Source organism: Hyperolius riggenbachi, chromosome 5, assembly GCF_040937935.1.
Source record: "Hyperolius riggenbachi isolate aHypRig1 chromosome 5, aHypRig1.pri, whole genome shotgun sequence".
Lineage (NCBI taxonomy): Eukaryota > Metazoa > Chordata > Amphibia > Anura > Hyperoliidae > Hyperolius > Hyperolius riggenbachi.
The window spans coordinates 123,459,374-123,472,928 of record NC_090650.1 but is presented as its reverse complement, the minus strand read 5'-3'; positions in this window follow the sequence as shown (position 1 = coordinate 123,472,928).

Below are 13,555 nucleotides of genomic sequence, written 5' to 3'. Positions count from 1 at the left end.
CTGTGTGTGCTGATAAGCAGGGTAGCGAAACAGTGAATGACTTGGGGAAAGTCGTTTATTCACGCAATATAAATAATTAATATATACAGACAATTATGAAAATCAACAACTATTAAAACCGTAATAGCCAGTATGAAAAATAAAAGAAGGGAGAAAAATACTTAGTTCCTGGAAAGATGTCCTTATTGTGGGAAGAATCATAAAGTTCTTGGTTTCAAAGTCCAGAGTTCAGAGTTCAGACCAGGTGGATGCCAGCATATCCTCAAGCTGGCATCTGATGAGTGCAAGATGGTTCAGTGTGGAGGACACTGAGTTTGGGTCCTCAGCCATTCTTATGCCCCTGCTTCAGTAGGAGGGAGTGAGGGCGGGGAGCCATACACCCCCTTCAAAGATGAGATGAGCCCTCCCCTTGTACTGGGGCTAGAAATCATATCTACCCATATATGGGCTCTATCTCACAGAACCGTACAGGTCAGGGCAGATTTATTAACATTTTCAGGTCTGCCTCGATTTACCCAGTGCCCTGATACCAGACATGAGGGGTGGGACCCCTGTGGTATCATCAGGGCACTTTGAAACTGCCTAGCTGGCAGTCCTTACCTCCGAAGGTTCTGAAACTTCCTCAGAACCAGCACCGGGGCTCATGCTACACTTCCCCCACGTTTGGTGAAGCTGCCATCTCAGGAACCCCAGAAATATTACAGATCTGGGAAGTTATGGATTATGCCATGAGCCTCAGGTTAATTCAGGAGGTGTTCTAGCTGCTAACAGCTGACTTTCCTTTGATCTTTAGCAGAGAACAGAGTGTCAAGACCTCCCGTGGATTCGTAGCCTGCTTGGCTGCACCTAGGCATCCTTTGGTTAATTAACATCTCCATGAGATCAGCTAAGTGTCACCTGGTTCCCAGAGCCAAAAGGGAAATTGTGCCTTCCACAGGGAATATGTCCAAGCTAATTAACACCTTCCCCCCAGGCTGTCATTTCAGCTAAGACAGATTTCCCAGCTGTTCCTAAGCAGAGGGATACTGCACATCAGATCTTGGTTTTATTGATCTGAGGCGCAATCGATGCAGGAATCGAGTGCGATCGTTCTTTTCTTCACGGGCGGTTCCAGGACGCGCCTGCGTCCCCGCAATCGTCCGTGACAACTTAGGTAACTATTTTTTTTTAATTGTATATTTTTTATTTTTTTTTTAGTTAAAAATTTTATTTGGGTATTTTTTGGGTGTGGGAGGTAAACAGTTAATGTTAAATGTAATTTATTGTGTTATGTGTGAAAAAAATGTATGTACATATAGTTTTCCAATTTGGCCACAGGATGGCCACAGTCATTTTTTTTAATTCCCATCCTATAAGCGAGCACTCTCGCTTACAGGAAGTATAAGAAGGCTGTGATTTTTTTTTTTTTGATCAGGCAGACCGCGGCTTCTGATAAGAAGCTGTCGGTTTTCTACGGGGGAATTAAATCAATGAATGGGAACTGATGGGATGGAATGGGAATTGATTTCCGGGATAACGGGGGTGGCATGGGAGCGCACGGGCGTGCGTGCGCGCAGCCGCAGCCTTTTGGATGTGACAGTCATGTCCAAAAGGCTAAAATGGTTAAAGAGTGAGGGAACATCATCCTTTGCACTCAGAGAGACAGATGTGGTAAAGAAGATGGCAATGGTGAAGAATACCATCTGTGTGCATGCATAAAACAGAAAACATTTAGTGGCATTCAGTTATAAAACAATTTGTATGGTGGTGATAATAAATGTTGGATATAAAATATATTTTTTGTACTTAATCACTCTTTCCACCACTATAGTATATCTACGTCCTCTGTGACTTCATCAAAGCCACGAGGACATAGATGTACGATTTTAAGTTACAGTCCAGCTCTGCCCGATCGGGCGTGCTTCCAAGCACACCCTCCAGCACTGTCAGCTGCCTTACTAATTGGTGAAAGGGGACATGTTCCCTTGTAGCCAATTAGCCACCCCCCCGCCTTGCGGATGAATGGTCACCACTGTAGCCGACAGCGTGATCCTTCATCTCCCCCCTTCTCGGTGAACAGATTGCCTAAAAAATGAAAATCCAGCAGCCTCTCTCACCTTACCTCGTTCCAGCGATCAGCCGGCAGCTGGAGCCTCCGATCCCCGCTCTGCACTCAGCCGTGTAATACCGGGACCTGAGTAGTTGGCATTACACGGCTGAGTGCAGAGCATGGAACGGAGGCTCTGGCTGCAGGATGATTGTTGGAATGAGGTTAGCTGAAAGAGGCTGCTTGATTTTCATTTTCTAGGCAATCTGTGCATGGACGGGGCTGCCTGATTGGGGGAAGCAAATCTGGCTATCCACACCGGGGGGAATAGGTTTTTCTTTATAGGGAGGGGATTAAAAACCTAACTGTCAGGCATCTGGGTATCTGGGGGGGGGGAGGGGTCTAATACTGGGGTCACATCTGGCTATAATTTGGGGGCGGTACTAATCCTGGGGGCACATATGGCTATAATGGGGGAACTTATGTCCTGGGGACACATCTAACTATAATGAGGAGTGCCAATTCTGGGGGCGCTGCTGTCTGTCTATACTGTGTGGGTGGCCCACACAAGGGACACATCTGACTATACTGGGAGTGCTGATATTGGGGTCACATCTGGCTATACTGGGAAGGTTTGGCTGATACTTGGGACACATTTGATTATATTTGGGGTGACATAAAACTGTCATTACTGTGGCACTTTTTATTTTTAAACTGGAATTGTTAAAAACTGAGAAATAATGCATTTTAAAAAAAATATGTTTTACTGTTTTCCAATTAAAATGCCTTGAAAACAAAATTGTTATTGTGACTAAATACTCCCCATTGAAAGCCTGGTTTGTCTTGAAACAAGAAACAATATATACAGATTATTTAGGTGTCATGAGTAGGGATAAAGTTATTGCTGATTGAATAGTGACATACTGTAGCTAAAAAGTCAAAACTGCTCTTGTCCATAAGGGGGAAACAAGGTCTGGATGCAAAGTGGTTGAGCACAGTAAATCTTTATGGTCTCGTTTTATGGGGTTACTGGGTGATAACAAATCCTCTATCAATAGGCTAAATGGTAGTACATTTAAAATTGGCTTTTAAATAGGATTCAGTTAATGTGCGTCTATATTTTACACATTTTTAACTCATGAAAAGTCTTTGGCATCCATTGTACCTAATCTATGATCAGGACAGTTTTAGGCATAGGTAAACCAGGCAGATTCTGAGGGTGACACCCACAGGAGGAGACACCACAAAGCTGTGCTTTATGGAATCTTTAGTACAAATAAGAATTCATTGTCATCATTCATGACATCATGTGTTGGGCTTGGAAGCCACATCTTCAAAGAAGTTGGCCGTCCGTTGGGTGAGTTGATCCGCTAGATAGATTGCTCATGGGCTGGGGGTCAGGGGCTGCCATACACATGCTTGATTATCAGCTGAGGTGATCGTTACCGGCTGCCTCAGTCGACTTTAGTCAAGCACGTGCATGAGCGTTTAGATTTTGCCTTTACAGATCGTTGCAACTCTTCTGGATTTCCAGGACAAAATTCTGGCCTGTTAAGAAGCTTAAAAAAATTAACTGATGAGATGATTAATTATAAGTGTTCTACTAAAAATAAATTAAGAAGGAACTTCAGCCTAAACAAACATACTGTCATTAAGTTACATTAGTTATGTTAATTAAAATAGATAGGTAATATAATCTCCTACCCACCTTGTTTTAAAAGAACAGGCAAATGTTTGATTTAATGAGGGCAGCCATCTTTTTGGTTGAAACGAGGTGACAGGGAGCATGAGACACAGTTCCAACTGTCCTGTGTGCTGATCACCCCTCCCAGTTGCTAGTCAACATAAATAGCAACATAGGAAGTCCCATCATGCTTTGCATAGCAGTAGGGGAAAAAAGCCCGGGCAGTTATCCTTGATGGGTAGAGCTTAGCTAAAAATGCAGCTAAAAATTATGCTTTGGTAAGAAAAACAAAGTTCTGATGCTGTGAAACTGTTAAAGAAACACAAAGCCTTTTCAGTTCTGCTGAGTAGATTTTTAGTCCTGAGGTTCACTTTAAACCTAGAATTGACTATCATATGTTTTATGTTCAGTGTAAGGGCTTCATTTTAAGGCTAGGTTCACCGTGGTCAGTTGCATAACACATGCATTATAATGAGTTTGAACTGCAGTGGAGACTAGACATAGACTTTAATACAAAAGCTTGAATGCAGGAATAATGTGATTAACTAAGTACTGGGAATAGCCCCATAGAACTGTATGGGCAGTTAGCTGACGTGTACAATTATTCTGCAACACAACTGATTCAGTGTGAATTAGCCCTAAGACTTGATTATTATTATTTAGTATTTATATAGCGCTGACATCTTCCGCACCGCTGTACAGAGAATATAGTCTTCTCTCTTAGAGGGGCTCACAATCTAATCCCTACCATAGAAATTTGTCTATGTATGTATCATGCAGTGTATGTATCGTAGTCTAGGACCAATATAGGGGGAAGCCAATTAACGTATCTGTATGTTTTTTGGATATGTGAGGAGACTGGAATGCCTGGAGAAAACCCATGCAGACATAGGTAGAATATACAAACTCAGTGCAGATAGTGCCCTGGCACTTCATTGGGATATGCAGCCTTGACAAATCATCATTTCTGATTGAATAGACAAACACAAATAATAACCCTATGAACTTTCCAGCACTAACATTTTATCTCAAGCTGTCTCTCATTCTTTTTCAGCTGTTTTAGCTTCTATTTACCTTTCTGGAAACCAGACTACTTGCTGTACTAAACAACTAAAAGGGACTTCCGACAATGTCTTAGTAGGGCTAGTACTACATGTGCCTATGTTTATCTCATCATGTCACATCAGGTACACTTTAAAAAAAAATGTTTTATGTAGCTGATTCAGTAAAAAATGTTTTACCTTTAAATGGAAATTTCTTTCAATATGCAGTGTCAGCTTAGCAAAATAAATATCTGAGTGTAAAAGGCCTCAGGTTATCACCTTTTTATACACTGCATGTTGAATGCACGGATATATATGATGATAAAATTAAAAATTGGCTGGTTGACAGATATGAAAGAACTGCAATACCCGGAAATCATGTCAGCCGACGACAAAATAGAAACACATTTTCTGTTACATTTCTAAGAGCAAAGGTTCTCAAACGTTTCTGAAGTTACCACCTACCGAAGGATGTGAGCACATAAACATTTGACTCTATAAGAACAAAGTGAAAATGAACAACTGAAAGAAATAATGGATTGTTATGGTAGTTTCAAGCCTTCTGTCTGTTTTTATTCTGTTTTGATTCATCGTAGTAGCTGGATAGTGTGCCGGTAAAGGGCTCTGCCTCTAACACAGGGGACCAGGGTTCAAATCTTGGCTATTCCTGTTCAGTTAGCCAGCACCTATTCAGTAAGGAGACTTTGTGCTAGACTCCCTAACACTGCTACTGCCTACTGAGTGCTCACTAGTGGCTGCAGCTCTGGTGTTTTCAGTTTGCCTTGAGAAAAGCACAATATGTGTTCTTTGTCTTGTCTGTGTCATCTTTAAACATAACTTGAGTTTTTGGTCCTCCTGCCTGCTTCAGTCCTGTTGTTTCTGCTTTTTCCTGGGTCAGTATACAAAAAGGGCATGTTAAAAACAGATTAAAAACAGAATGTATAGGTGCCACAGTGAGTTAACGCAGGCACCTCACAGTGATGCCATTGGCCTTGATTCATAAAGCATTACCACATATGGTAGTGCAGAAAACAGCTGATTTTACCAAGCACTTAGGAAAATGTCAATTCATAAAGGCTGAAAAACCGAGCAGTGAGGTAAATTACCGACTTGCGTGGTAAATACCTTAATACGTGTCAGTAAATGTCAATTCATAAAGACTACAACATGTGGTAAAGTCCAGAAATATTACCGGCACCTCTGGTGTGGCGTAAATAGAGACTGTGCGAGACTACAAGGAGCCGGCCATGACTCACAGAAGCAGAACCAGAGAGAGCTATGACTGACAGGAGCAGAGCCAATAGAAACAGCCCCTGTCTCATGCAAGTCCCACTGGTCAGATTTCGATAGGTTTCAAAGGCTTCTTGGGTGGAACAAGTTTTTCTACCCCCTATGCAGCAAGCAGAGAAAATGGAACAAAAGCTGTTTCCCCCGGAGCCCTTCTGCCTTTTAACCATTTAGGTTCCTGTTTCAAGATACGGAAGAACTAGTTGGGACATCACCTAAGCAGTTTCTTGGAATTCATCCAAGCTGTGGCATTTAAATAAAATGTTAAGAAAGACTAATAGACAGATTCAGAGCGATCAGAGGCAGTAAAACAAACATTTACCTTCTAAAGGGATGCCAGTATGCCTCTTACTATTGTAATGCCCTCACCGCATGGAACAGCTTGTAACAAAACATACAGCTCCACACTGCTCTGCTGTTACCGAACAAGTTTTTGATTATATTGAAGCCGGTAAAATAACGAACTTCTACCAAACCTGTGAACATTTTATGAATAAGCACACAAAAGTCTAAAATACCGAATGCCATATTTGAACGTCCAGATTTCTTTTCTCACACAACCTTTTATGAATCAAGGCAATTGTGAGTGTTTCATGAGGTGAATTTGTCATGTTCTCTGTGAGATGTCTGTGATGTTGGTGGGGGAGTTGTACCTTCTTTCTATTTGTAGAGGTTGCTAGGAGTCGGTCAACTGCTGCCTGTCACCTGCTAGGTGAGAAGGCTGTGGAAAAACTCCTCTGATTTACCAGAGGCTTGGATTGCTGACCTATGGGGTGAAAGTTCAAGGGCAATAAATAGGGCTGGAGGACACATGATGCTTCATTCTCTGAGGAGACAGATATAAGTTAAAGCTGATTGTTTCTCACTTTCCCACCCTCCCCTTTTTTACATTTTTTATTTTTGTCGCTGGCACCTTTATGCTGGAGGTGACACCCGCTTGTCAGTGGGTTGGAATCAGTTGTTTATGGACTGGGTTGCTCTGGGCTAGAGGGCCGAGCAACAATGAACTTTACAGTTGGTTTTGAATAAACTGGTTGATTTTTATGGAAATGAGTTTAAGTTCTTCGGTTTTCATGATCTCACTCATTTTGATATATATATACAGTGGCTTGCAAAAGTATTCGTCCCCCTTGAAGTTTTCTACATTTTGTCACATTACTGCCACAAACATGAATCAATTTAACTGGAATTCCACGTGAAAGACCAATACAAAGTGGTGTACACATGAGAAGTGGAACAAAAATCATACATTATTCCAAACATTTTTTACAAACCAATAACTGCAAAGTGGGACTTCTGCGTAATTATTCAGCCCCCTGAGTCAATACTTTGTAGAACCACCTTTTGCTGCAATTACAGCTGCCAGTCTTTTAGGGTATGTCTCTACCAGCTTTGCACATCTAGAGACTGAAATCCTTGCCCTTTCTTCTTTGCAAAACAGCTCCAGCTCAGTCAGATTAGATGGGCAGCGTTTGTGAACAGCAGTTTTCAGATCTTGCCGCAGATTCTCAATTGTATTTAGATCTGGAATTTGACTGGGCCATTTTAACACATGGATATGTTTTGTTTTAAACCATTCTATTGTTGCCCTGGCTTTATGTTTAGTTTTGTTGTCCTGCTGGAAGGTGAACCACTGCCCCAGTCTCAAGTCTTTTGCAGACTCCAAGAGGTTTTCTTCCAAGATTGCCCTGTGTTTGGCTCCATCCATCTTCTCATCAACTTTGATCAGCTTCCCTGTCCCTGCCGAAGAGAAGCAACCCCAGAGCATGATGCTGCCACCTGATATTTGACAGTGGGGATGGTGTGTTCTGAGTGATGTGCAGTGTTAGTTTTCTGCCACACATAGCGTTTTGCATTTTGGCCAAAAAGTTCCATTTTGGTCTCATCCGACCAGAGCACCTTCTTCCACATGTTTGCTGTGTCCCCCACATGGCTTGTGGCAAACTGCAAATGGGACTTCTAATGCTTTTCTGTCAACAATGGCTTTCTTCTTGTCACTCTTCCATAAGAGCCAACTTTGTGCAGTGCACGACTAATAGTTGTCCTATGGACAGATTACCCCACCTGAGCTGTAGATCTCTGCAGCTCGTCCAGAGTCACCATAGGCCTCTTGACTGCCTTTCTGATCTGCACTCTCCTTGTTCGGTCTGTGAGTTTAGGTGGACAGCCTTGTCTTGATAGGTTTACAGTTGTGCCATACTCCTTCCATTTCTGAATGATCGCTTGAACAGTGCTCCGTGGGATGTTCAAGGCTTTGTAAATCTTTTTGTAGCCTAAGTCTGCTTTAAATGTATCAATAACATTATCCCTGACCTGTCTGGTGTGTTCTTTGGACTTCATGATGTTGTTTCTCCCAAGATTCTCTTAGACAACCTCTGAGGCTGTCACAGAGCAGCTGTATTGTACTGTGTAATGATTAGTGTCAGCAGGGGGTGAAGAGGAATCTGTATAAGCTGCTGGTTTGATCAAAGAGAAATGAAAGGATTTTACTCCTTTCATCGTAGCTGGAAGTGCTACTTTGTAAGTTACCTCGTTGATCTTTTCAGCAATAGGGTATGGCCCAATGTATTTAGGTCCCAGTTTAGCAGAAGGTTGTCTCAGAGCGATGTGCCTCGTAGAGACCCACACCATATCACCTGAAGCAAAGCTCCACTCTGGTGAACGCTTCCGATCGGCCTGTCTCTTCTGGACATCAAAGGCTTTTTCCAGATTGATTTTTACCAATGCCCAAATTCTCTTACATGTTACTTGCCACGTCTCTAAAGCAGGAAAAAGAGAATTGGTCACTGGTAACGGACAAAATTTTGGTGATTTCCCTGTAACCACTTGAAACGGGGAAAAACCTGAGGAGGCATTCCGGAGATTGTTATGAGCAAATTCAGCGAAAGGGAGAAACCTGGCCCATTCATGTTGGGACTCAGCCACATAACAATGCAGGAACTGCTCTAAAGACTGGTTCATCCTTTCCGACTGGCCATTGGTCTGAGGGTGATAGCCCGAGGAGAAGGATAGGGTCATACCCAGATGTTGACAGAAAGCTCGCCAGAATTTGGACACAAACTGTACACCCCTATCTGAGACAATATTAACAGGTATCCCATGAATGCGGAAGATATGTTTAACAAAAAGATCCGCTAACTCCTGGGCTGATGGGAATCAAATCAATTTCAAAGGTATGAAATGTACCATTTTACTAAAACGGTCGCTGACCACCCAATTCCCCCACAAAGTCCATAGATATATGGGTCCGTTGCTCTGTGGGCATAGGCAGGGATTGCAGAGTTCCTGCTGGTGCCTGTCTCGAGGCCTTGCAACGAGCACAGACTGAGCAGGAACTTATAAACTCCCTGCAATCGTTTTTCAAGGAAGGCCACCATACACTGCACAACAATAACTCTTCAGTCCTACCAATACCAGGATTGCCAGCATTCTTGTGACTATGAAACATATGTAAAATCTGAAGACGCAGATGCAAAGGAACAAATAATACCCCCTCGGGCCTACCCTCAAGTCCTCTGAGGGTTCAGTGGCCGCAATAACTACTTTGTCTGGTAGGATATTTACTGGAAGTGAGGGCTGCACTGTCTCAGGTTCAAAACACCGGGATAAAGCGTCGGCTTTAATGTTTTTATGCCCAGGTTTATAAGTAATTATAAATCGGAATCGTGAAAAGAAAAGTGCCCACCTAGCTTGTCTCGGGTTGAGCCTCTTTGCTCCTTCGATATATTCCAAATTTTTATGGTCAGTATACACTGTAATTACATGTTCTGCCCCCTCCAACCAATGTCGCCACTCCTCAAATGCCATTTTTATAGCCAACAGCTCTCTGTTACCAATGTCATAGTTCTTTTCTGCTGGCGAGAATTTGCAAGAAAAGAACGCACATGGGTGCAACCGACCCTGTGAACCTGAATACTGAAACAGTACAGCCCCGACCCCAACCTAAGAGGCGTCTACCTCTACTATAAAGGGACGGGTCACATCTACTTGATGTAGAATGGGAGCAGCACAAAATAGTATCTTAAGTTGTACTACAAATGCTCTGCCGGCTTCCTCTGACCAATTATAAATATCCGCCCCTTTTTTAGTGAGGTTGGTAAGAGGTGATACCACAGTAGAAAGACCTTTAATACATTTTCTATAATAATTTGCGAACCCTAAAAAACGCTGCAAAGCCTTTAACCCCACAGGTTGTGGCCAATCCAGAACGGCAGCGATTTTCTTGGGATCCATAGAGAGACCATTTACAGAGATAATGTATCCCAGAAAAGCAACCTCTGACACCTCGAATAAGCATTTTAAGTTTTGCGTAGTGACAATTTTGTCTCAATTTTTCCAAAACATACTGTATTTGACATGCTCTCTATGTTCCCTGAGGTTCTCGGAGAAGATTAGTATGTCATCTAGATATATGACAACAAAGCAACCCAGGACTTCTCTAAAGATCTCATTAACAAAGTCTTGAAAAACTGCGGGGGCGTTACACAACCCAAAGGGCATTACCAGGTACTCATAATGCCCATCGGGTGTGTTGAAGGCTGTTTTCCATTCGTCCCCCTGTCTAATTTGAATAAGGTTATAAGCCCCTCTCAGGTCCAGTTTGGAGAATATTCGCGCCCCAGAAACTTGTGCAAAGAAATCATCGATTAGAGGCAGAGGGTAATGATTAGGAATGGTTATCTTATTCAGGGCTCGGTAATTAATACATGGCCTGAGACCACCTATTTTTTTTTTGCACAAAAATGAATCCTGCTCCTGCTGGGGATTTGGACGGATAAACCCTTTATCCAAGTTCTCTCTAATATATTCTTTCATGGTCACCTGCTCTGGACCTGAGAGGTTGTAGAGATGCCCCCGGGGTGGCATGGTACCTGGTCTTAAATCGATGGGGCAATCAAACTCCCGATGAGGGGGCAATTTATCAGCAGCTTTGGGACAAAATACATCGGAAAAATTTAAATACGGAAAAGGAAACCCTTCTACCTGAACCTCAGTGGAACACAGAGTGACTTTCTCCAAACAGGTATCGTGACAGGCAGGAGACCAGGACAACAAATGCCCAGTGTTCCAATCAATTTGCGGCGAGTGCTGGTGTGACCAAGGGAGTCCCAAAACTATCATAGAGGTTGACATCTTTAAAACATAAAATGACATTTCCTCCTTATGTAGTACCCCAATATGACAAGTGAGAGGAGGAGTTTGTGAGAGGGGTTGTTTATTCTGAAGTGGAGAGTCATCTATAGCGGTAACATAAATCTGTCTCTTAATGGGAAGAATGGGGATTTCCCACTTGGAGACCAGGTCGAAATCGATGAAATTAGTGGCAGAGCCAGAGTCAATGAAGGCCTAGGCAGAAAAACCCTGACTCTTCCATGTAATAGTACATGGTAACAGAATTTTCGAAACTTTAGGAGGTAAAACAGATTCACCTAGGATAGTACCTCCGACTAACCCTAGGCGGAGAAGTTTTCCGCCTTCTTGCTGCAGCTCTGCACAAAATGCCCTTTCTCCCCACAATATAAACAAAGCCCTTCTTTCCTCCTCTTAGTTTTTTCAGCCTCTGACAACCTCGAATGACCAATCTGCATGGGCTCATCCGAGGTAGTCGAAATCAAGGGACCAGAGGACACAGTTGTGGAGACAGTACGAGACCTATTCTGTTTATGGTATCGTACCCTGCGGTCTATCTTAACAGCTAAAGAAATGGCCTCATCAAGTGTTTTGGGTTCAGGGTGGCTAAGCATGATATCTGTAACTGACTCAGATAACCCCGAGAGAAAACAGTCTAGTAAGGCGTAATATTCCCACCTAGAAGAGATTGCCTACTTCCGGAACTCAGAAGCGTAATCCTCTACCGTACCATGCCCTGACGGAGCCTCTTTAAATTTCTTTCCGCTGTGGCGGCCACATCAGGATCGTCGTATATGACCGCCATTGCGTCAAAGAACGCCTGTACTGTCCTTAAGGCCTCATGACCTGCAGGAAGACTGTAGGCCCAGGTTTGTGAGTGCCCACTTAACAGCGTTTTAATGAGGGTTACCCGCTGCGCCTCAGAACCTGACGAGACGGGTCTCACTTCAAAATATGAGAAACATCGATTTCTAAAATTACGGAAATCGGACTTATGGCCAGAGAATTTTTCAGGTAGAGCCATCTTGGGCTCACGGACGGGTGAGGGAGGCAACAAAGGTTCTCCCCTCTGGGATCTAAGAGCCTCAGACAAAGTGTTTATCTGAGTCTGCTGAGATTCCACTGTGGCAGTTAACTGCTCAACAGCTACAGTTAACGCCTGGACCTGCGCCTCCATATTATTTTTTGGTCTGTTGTTATATAACGATTAGTGTCAGCAGGACTACAGATCTCTGATTATGTGGTGATCTGCAGTATCACCAATAATACAGATACTATATCTGATTATATGGTGATCTGCAGAATCACCAATAATACAGATATAGTAAGCAAACAGCATGTAAGACGTGACAAAGCCACTAGCTTTATTGCACAAAGTGCGGTGATTGGTGCAAACAGTAAGTTTCTGATAGAATCTCAGCGGTAACCTCACCAGTGGTGTTGGAGGTTACAGATAAAACCACAGTGGTAATTTCACCAGTGGCAAGGGCCCACTGGTGAGAGAGAGTAGTCAGACAGATCAGGTAGGCAACAGATGAGCAGATAAGGTACAGTAAAGTCACTAGCTTTATTGGACAAAGTGTGGTGATTGGTGCAAACCGTAAGTTTCTGATAGAATCTCAGCGGTAACCTCACCAGTGGCGTTGGAGGTTACAGATAGAACCACAGCAGTAATTTTACCAGTGGCGAGGGCCCACTGGTGAGAGAGAGTAGTCAGACAGATCAGGTAGGCAACAGACGGGCAGATAAGGTACAGTAACGTAAGACAAATCATAGTCGATAAACAGGCCAAGATCAGCAACAGATCAGAAGAGCAGAGGCACAGAATCAGGAGGCAAAATCAGAGTCAAGGTCGGGCAGAGGTCGGCAACAATCAGACAGGCAAAGTACAGAATCGATAGGCAGAGAGCAGAGTCAAGAATTCAGGCAAAGAGTCATACACAATAAATACAATGGTATTGAATGCTACTGATTATAGCTATCAAATGTCTGAGTGCTAACACGAAGTATTCGCAACAACAGACAATGAACAAATGACATCTCCCAGCTTAAATACAGAAAGCAAATTCAAGCCGCCCGCCCAGATGGCTGAACAAATCAGCAGCGTGTGATTGGCATGTTGGTGTCAGCTGACCGCAAGATCAGCTGACCCGTCTCCTCAGATTATAAAGGTCCTACCACTCCGCCCGCGAGCGTGCTGACCTAATCTGATGTGCAGAGGAGAGACCTGTCCTGCCAGGAGCTGTGCAAGATGTCTGAGAGGATGCGGCAGCCGCCGGGGTGACGTCAGACGCGGAAGCGGCGGCCGCAGCACTCTCCGCTCGTGAGGTAATACTGTTATACCTGACATACTGACATTAGATTACACACAGGTGCACTCTATTT